The following is an 8,991-nucleotide window of genomic DNA, read 5'->3' as shown; positions in this document are numbered from 1 at the left end:
GATACGTCTAACCTGGACGCCGTGAAGAACAGCTCGCCTGGGCTAGGTGGTCTAGGCAGAGGGGACGGGGAATGAGACTGTGGGGGCTGGGGCTGCCCGGTGGTGGTGTCCCCTGGTGAGCGTCCCCTTGAGTGGTACCGCATTGGCGGTCACCATCTCACCTCCCCTGAGAGGTGCCTGCGCCTCAATGAGCAGCCTGCAGAAGCGTTTTTAAAACGATTCACCGGTGCCGAATCAGTTGGTGTTGAGATGCACGGTCAGTGCCGAGAGGTCGGTGTCGAGTCGATTGGCGCCGAGGTCGATGCTGTCGTGTAGTGCTGTCGGTGCCGGGCTGTAGACTGCCTCGAAGCTATTCTCCGATGCCGAATCAATCGATACTGGGATCGGCGTCAAAAAGAGAGAGGTTGGTGCCGAGTGGACCTGTTCCAAGGTCGGTGCCGATGGTAGGCACTGTCGGGGCCAGCTGTAGGTGGCGCAAAAGATGTTTACACTGGTGCCGAGTCAATTGGGTCCGGGTAGGCGCTCAACCTCCGTTCGGCGGGAAAAAATGCAGTCGATTGTCGGGTTGTGCAGCCGATTCAGCCCGAGGATTGAAAGGGGGCGCTAGGCCCAAGCTGTGTTTTTTTTTTTTTTTGTTGGTCACCGTGACCGATTAAATCGGTGTAGAGGACGACGCCGTGAACCCGCCGAGTCTCCTTACAGCACCACAGCAGCTCTCACACGGTGAATCAACTACACAAAGCCTTGTGCAGTGAGAGAGTAATGGCCGCTCGCTAATCCCTGAAGGGGGGGTCGAAACCAGCTCTAGCCAGAAAACTGACGCAGGAATTATAACAAGAGCCAATTTACCAACGCTTGAGAGTGTGATTACAGTGGATCTGATGATTAATTTATTCAGAAAACCAAACAAATCAGCCAAATTCGGTATGTAAAAAGCAAAAGCAATGTAAGACCTGTCTCAGAGAGATGAGACGGAAAATGGCGATGTGCTACTGTGATGATGTCCCTCTTTAGCAGGAGGTGGGAGAGACTTCCCCTCTCACAGCAGGGGCCTGATAGGGCAGCGTTTGTATATTTGCTCTTCCCATTCGGTAATGGTTCTCATTCGAATTAAAAGGGAACAATACGTTCTCTTAATAAGCAAGCTCTGGATATCTTGGATAAAAACCTGTGAGATACCATCACTGTAACATTTTGATAAGTACCAATTGCTGAGTTTTGATAATTATGTCAACTTTTCTTATGCAAAAATGGTATTTAAAACTTTGCATTGATTATGTACACCACCCTTAAAGGAATTCATGAAAAAGCTCTCCGAAGATACTAATAAGCTCACAGGGGAAGCTGTAAAGTGGAAAGTTGCAGAACAGCATTTGCCCAAACAGTTATCTCTATATAAGAGGTACTTTATTCTGGAACTCACTTCCTTCAGAAATTAAGGTCTTAAGGGATTTTAAAATATTTTGCAATGAACTTAATGCTTGGTTGAATGATAATCAATTGCAATCATTTATTTATTCAGGATGCATTTGAATTGTGTATATTGGGTATTTATATGACATAAATTGTACTGTAACTTGATTATGTAAGCTGAGGATTGTTATGTACTTTTAATAGGTAATTTATTACTTTAACGTTGTATGTATTTTTTTTATCAGATATTCAATAGGAGGTTATTGCTATAGTATAGAGTAGAAGTAATAAGGAGAGTTATTACAGTTTTCATCACTCTCTGCCCTGGGACTGTCAATGGAAATGAACCTTGTGTCATGTAAGTGACCCTTCTGTTATAATTGTGTGTGTCCCTGATAAATAAATACAATAAACAAACTGTACTTTATTACACTTTACCATGCTTTCACTGTGTTTTATTACACTTTACCATGCTTTCACTGTGTCTTATTACACTTTACCATGCTCTAACTGTGCTTTATTACAATTGACCATGCTTTCACTGTGCTGTATTACACTTTACCATGCTTTCACTGTGCTATATTACACTTTACCATGCTTTCACTGTGCTGCATTACAGTTTACCATGCTTTCACTTTGCTGTATTACACTCTATGTTTTTACTAGGGGCCATTTAGGGTCGTTATTATTTATTTATTTGGCAGGTGCCTTTACCCAAGATGACTTCCAGGTGTTTCAGAACAGTACAGGGTTACAATGCAAAATTCAGATTGAAATACAGTATAGTTTACAGAAAGTGCATATACGTGTATATACACTAATGCACAATGAAAATGCAACAGTCTAAGTTTTACATCAATAGCTCATTGGGCACATATATACTGTTATTTATAGCATTACATTTAAACAGTGAGCAGACAGGTTTGTTGATTGTTTGAGTAGTATCGTTCCTTGGGATAAGAAAATACTGAGCTCAAGTCATGTGATTTCATAAAAATGCCAGGTGCTCAGTGTTTGGTATTTGAGTTGAGTTAAAATAGCCAAAATGAGCTGACTAAGAATCTGCATAAATAGCCTTTCGAACATACATGATTTTAATTAACGCAAGAACTGCAAAAGATATGACCATGCCCTGCTTGAGTAATGAAGATCATCTGGTTGCTATCAGCATGATTGAAGGCGGCCTGTCTGTGAGAGAAGTTGCCTGGAGAATGAGATGTTCTGCTTCAACAATCAGCAGACTAGTCCAGAGAAACCAGGAAACCAGCTCCGTGAGGGACAGGCCATGTCCTGGAAGACAGAGGGTCACCACACCGACCCAGGACAGTAATGCTGACTGTTGCATTGTTCAAGCCAAAGGGAGGGGCAGTGGAAGTATGGTGATGTGGGGAGGAATCTCCTTTAACACAAGAACACCTTTGGTGCAGACTGAGGATAACCTTACTGCTCAGCGATACATTGACAAAGTCCTTGAGGCAGTTTTTCCGTTCCTGCAAGCCAATCCAGAAGTGTCGATTTTCCAGCAGGACAATGCAAGACCACACAGTGCTAGGATTATAATTGCACGACTTCAAAAAAACAATGTCGAGGTCTTGCCGTGACCAGCTTTTCTCCTGACCTGACTCCAATAGAACATCTGTGGGACCAAATCGCCAGTGTCATTCACAGGAAACAACTGCAACCAGCCAACCTTCGCCAGCTGGCTGCAGCTGCCACATAGCAACTTCTCATGTCAAAGGCAGATCAGAGCTCTTGAATATTTTATTTGTGATTGACATACCACAGCGGTTTTCATAGAAGGAATCTATGAAAAAGACCTAGGAGTTTTTGTTGACTCAGAAATGTCTTCATCTAGGCAATGTGGGGAAGCTATAAAAAAGGCTAACAAGATGCTCGGATACATTGTGAAAAGTGTTGAATTTAAATCAAGGGAAGTAATGTTAAAACTGTACAATGCACTTGTAAGACCTCATCTTGAATATTGTGTGCAGTTCTGGTCACCTCGCTATAAAAAAGATATTGCTGCTCTAGAAAGAGTGCAAAGAAGAGCGACCAGAATTATTCCGGGCTTAAAAGGCATGTCATATGCAGACAGGCTAAAAGAATTGAATCTGTTGAGTCTTGAACAAAGAAGACTACGTGGCGACCTAATTCAAGCATTCAAAATTCTAAAAGGTATTGACAGTGTCGACGCAAGGGACTTTTTCAGCCTGAAAAAAGAAACAAGGACCAGGGGTCACAAATGGAGTTTAGAAAAAGGGGCATTCAGAACAGAAAATAGGAGACACTTTTTTACACAGAGAATTGTGAGGGTCTGGAATCAACTCCCCAGTAATGTTGTTGAAGCTGACACCCTGGGATCCTTCAAGAAGCTGCTTGATGAGATTTTGGGATCAATAAGCTACTAACAACCAAACGAGCAAGATGGGCCGAATGGCCTCCTCTCGTTTGTAAACTTTCTTATGTTCTTATGTTCTTATGGGGTACGTGTACCCCTGGCGGTACTCGAGCTCTCCCTGTACGCGAGAAAAATCCTGTAATGGCGGACACTGACTTTTTTTTTTTTGCCACATTGTAGTAGCCTACTTGACTTAGCAATCAAATCAACAATGTTGAATCTGCTTTGAAATAAACCCACAGCTGTAATGGTGTACATTTCCATTCTGTTGGGCCAGTGTAACTATAAACACCCAGCTGGCTGCTGACAGTGAGTGGAGCACACACATGGCTAATTTACATATTTAAATAGCAGTGTGGTGGGACTGCAGTCTGCAGGCTAAACCAAAGATCGTCAGTGTATGTTGCTGCTTCTGTTAAAAATGTGTAGTATTTACTAGGTAAGTTTCCTCTCTGGAGTTTAAATGTTCAGTGTTTGTAGTTTAATTAATTCAGTGTGTTTTATCTAAGTTTATGTTTTTAAATAACAGTATTATCGAGTTGAGCAGGCAGTTGGGCCACCCTACATACAGTGAAATCACTGCGCTGGAGCTGTAGTGACACGACTGTTATCTTTACTTGCAATGCTTGTATGTGTTCTTTCATTTTTAATTAATTCGTTGATGATCTCCTTTGTCGTGTGAGTGCATTAAACTACACCACGACAACGGTAATTATTAATACAACCAAAAGCACGATATTATTATTATTATTATTATTATTATTATTATTATTACAAAAACGGAATCCCGCGATTTAAAAACATAAATCAATCAATCCCGAAATCCTGGGATTGGGAGAAGTGTCTGGAATTGGATTCCCTACTCCAGACCTATTGAGTGTGTTCATATCACACAGCGAGTGCCTATCAACAAGCTTTAATTGTTTTACAGCTGATTTACCACGAACAGGCTACTGCACGAAACACTTTAACATGGAAGCATTTTGATAAACTTAATTTTTGACTACCCAATATAAATATCCCCCTTCTACTTTCAACAAATTAGCTGTTGGAAATAATCACTTCAAAAGAATGAGCTTATTCTGGCTAGATTGGATACCGCATGACACACACACACAGCATTTTACATTGTCCCTGCTCAAGTGTTCAATGATGAAATTCGAGTTCAATTAAAAAACAAACAAACAAAAAAACATGCCTATATTTGTAACTTTTTTAAATGTTTTTATGCAAACTGCCTTATCTGTCTTCTCTCTACACTTCTGTATTGGAAGAAATGCATGACTTGTGTCAGAATTACTTCTGATTTTGTTTTAAATTGGACCCTTAGTTTTGTTTTTCAGAAGCATAACCTGTTTTTGGACTTAGTTAGGACTCGTTTTGGCATACTTACTGGAGTCTGGATTTTGAAATAATTTTCCATAGCATTTTTAGTTGGTGCATTTGAACCGTCGATATTGTGTAATAGCAGTTTTCCATTTACAATACTTGGCGGAACTCTAGCCCCGCCTCCTTCCCCGAGTGCCTTCCGAGGCATCAGATCGAGGCGCTTTTGTTTTTTTAATTGTCCGCTTAAAGCTTTTTGTAAATTAAAGTCCTATTGGTTCTTTTTTAAATACAGAATTACATACCCTCTGTATATGGCTGCATTTTTACTAATTAGAGCTTAGTTTAACTGAAATCTGCCATGCAACTCAGGACAAATCTGAAGCTGATTGGCCAAATTGTAACACGCCAAATTGTAACATGCCATATTATGAACATAAGAACATAAGAACATAAGAAAGTTTACAAACGAGAGGAGGCCATTCGGCCCATCTTGCTCGTTTGGTTGTTAGTAGCTTATTGATCCCAAAATCTCATCAAGCAGCTTCTTGAAGGATCCCAGGGTGTCAGCTTCAACAACATTACTGGGGAGTTGATTCCAGACCCTCACAATTCTCTGTGTAAAAAAGTGTCTCCTATTTTCTGTTCTGAATGCCCCTTTTTCTAAACTCCATTTGTGACCCCTGGTCCTTGTTTCTTTTTTCAGGCTGAAAAAGTCCCTTGGGTCGACACTGTCAATACCTTTTAGAATTTTGAATGCTTGAATTAGGTCGCCACGTAGTCTTCTTTGTTCAAGACTGAACAGATTCAATTCTTTTAGCCTGTCTGCATATGACATGCCTTTTAAGCCCGGAATAATTCTGGTCGCTCTTCTTTGCACTCTTTCTAGAGCAGCAATATCTTTTTTATAGCGAGGTGACCAGAACTGCACACAATATTCAAGATGAGGTCTTACTAATGCATTGTACAGTTTTAACATTACTTCCCTTGATTTAAATTCATCTCAGGTGAGGGAAATATTAAGAAAGATTTTTATTTATTTATTTATTTATTTGTTTTTTTATTTATTTATTTGTTTGTTTGTTTGTTTCTTGTTTGTTACTTTAACTGTCAGTGTTTAAGAGTAAGATAATTAAGATATAAGATATAATTCTATATTCTTAAGATGTCCATAATATATATATATATATATATATATATATATATATATATATATATATATATATATATATATATATATATATAACCTGTAGAAGATTATATCTTAATTTTAGGACTTGTACAAAGCATATTATATTGTTTCTTATATTGAAAATAAAAACGTTTTGTATATTTGGTTATATCGGAGTTATTGCCTAGCCGCCGAACATATTAATGCACCCTGACTGAGAACTCCACCCAGTGAATACACGCTCTGTTTTAAATATCGAAGTATCCCTAGATAGGTTATAGTCTCCTGTTTGCAAAAACGCTGACGATTTTAGTGAGCTATCCGTACCCCACGAGCAGCAGCACTCCAAAGTGTAGTCCATTCTAACCAATACAGAACGCATGGGGGCACGTCTTTGATGCCCAATTTACCCCCCTGAGACGCCTTGCTCACTAAATATGTAAGTATCCCTAGATAGATTATAACCCCCTCTTTGCAAAAACACTAAAGATTCTAGTGAGCAAGCCGTACCCCACAAGTAGTAGCACACCAAAATGTAGCCTATTATAACCAATACAGAAAGCACGGGGGCACGTCTTTGGATGCCCCATGTATCCACCTTAGACACCTTGCTCACTAAATATCGAGGTATCCCTCGAGATAGGCCGCCAGCTCCTTTTTGCAAAAACACTAACGGTTTAGTGAGCAAGCCGTACCCCACAAGCAGCAGCACCCCAAAGTGTAACCAATAAAAATGCATAGGAATCCCTTTGCTCTTGTTGATAAACAGGGTCCAAAGTATAATGCTAAAGTGGCTTATTTTTTTAGAATTCATTATATATTAAATAAAAGTGCATTTTATTTTTATTTTTCATACGACAGGTTTTGAATTCACTCATCTTGGATGAGCGCAGAAACTCTTACTGAGTTAGTCTTTGCAAATGATTAGTCCCGGATTATTGGATGATTTTGCTGTTTTTGTATCAAAATCCATTTTGGCCAGGATAAATACACATGGATGAGGTAGAGGGATTCTCCCTGTGTGAAAATCAGCTTTGAAATAAGAGGCCCATAGCTATTTAACACCTGAAATACCGCAGTTACTTATTCAATTTGCGTTTTTGTCCAACTTGCAGTCTGTGCCATGTTTGCACGTTGTTTTCGTATCAAAATCAGTTTTGGGTCGGTATAAATACATATGGGTGAAATTGAGGGGTTCCCCTGTGTGAGAATCAGCTTTGAAATGCCCCAGTTACTTACTCAATGTGTGTTACATTTGCGGGATGCGATTAAGAAGCTGGAATGCGAATAGGAAGCTGGAATGTGAATAGGAAGCTGGAATGTGAATAGGAAGCTGGGCGTGTAAGAAGCTGGCGAATAAGAAGCCAACTTTAGCATCATACTTTGGACCCCGTTTATCAACAAGTAAGAGCAAAGGGATTCCTATGCATTGTTATTGGATACATTTTGGGGTGCTGCTGCTTGTGGGGTACGGCTTGCTCACTAAAATCGTTAGTGTTTTTGCAAAGAGGAGCCGATAGCCTATCAAGGGATACCTTGATATTTAGTGAGCAAGGCATCTAAGGGGGGTAAATTAGGCATCAAAGACGTGTGCCCATGCGTTCTATATTGGTTACAATGGGCTACACTTTGGGGTTCGGTTACTGTGGGGTACGGCTTGCTCACTAAAATCGTGAGTGTTTTTGCGAAGAGGAGACGATATTTAGTGAGCAAGGCGTCTAAGGTGGGTAAATTAGGCAAAACAAGCAGGTAATATAGGGTACCGCTATGGTGCTGATACAGATTTGTTATTAATATTTTCGTTTTTTTTTTTTTTTTTTAAAGAAGGAGCGATTTTTTTTTTAAAATAGTACCAATATATTAATTGAGCATGATGTGTAATGAGTTAAAACACACAAAAAAAGGACACACTGCTTTGTCATCTACACCGCAAATAAGGAACTGGGAATAAGTTACCAACTTCCAAGTGCAATGGTATGCGTGCGTGCGTACGTGTGCGTGCGTGCGTGTGTGAGCCCGTTATAAGTGAAATATGACCAGGGGCACATATTTGTGAGCAGAAATTTAAATGCATTTTAAATTTTGACTTTAGTAAACCAATAAAAACAAAAAAGCAAATTATGTTGCTAGGCCTAGACACTGGAGTCAAACACCACAAGTGTTCCCATTCAATCCCAACACAACGTATTAACTAGTCTCAGATGTACTTTTGAATACAGTACTGTGACTACTAGATGTATTCCCGCAGTATTAAATATTGTATCATATTTTTGCTGTGATTGAGGCGTCGGGCATTGACAGTGATTGACAGGTGACAGTGCCCAACCGGATACCAGGCGTGGTGCATAATCAGGTAGGGGAGGTTCTGAATCTGACAGAAAAGCAGGACGGAAAAGAGATTGAAAGGTGAATACACCATTCTAATTTGTATCTGGGTATTTGCGAGGAGATTTGTCCTATGGCGTTTCTAGCGGGGTGCGTCCTCGCAGTATGGTCGGTAGATGGATGAGAACAGGACAGGACGGGGCAATACTAAGAGCAAAGCCACAATTCCCAAAAAGCACTAGCGGCGAAAATCTCCTCGAGAACGAGGAGGAGAGCGCGATGGGCTGTCATTAAATGCCGCTGATTTTAAAAACAGCGCCGTTGGCTTGTGTGAACTCCAGCTGGGCTGTACCTTCTT

The sequence above is a fragment of the Polyodon spathula genome, chromosome 17, assembly GCF_017654505.1.
Source record: "Polyodon spathula isolate WHYD16114869_AA chromosome 17, ASM1765450v1, whole genome shotgun sequence".
In the NCBI taxonomy this organism is placed as follows: Eukaryota; Metazoa; Chordata; class Actinopteri; order Acipenseriformes; family Polyodontidae; genus Polyodon; species Polyodon spathula.
Note: the sequence above shows the minus strand (reverse complement) of the source record.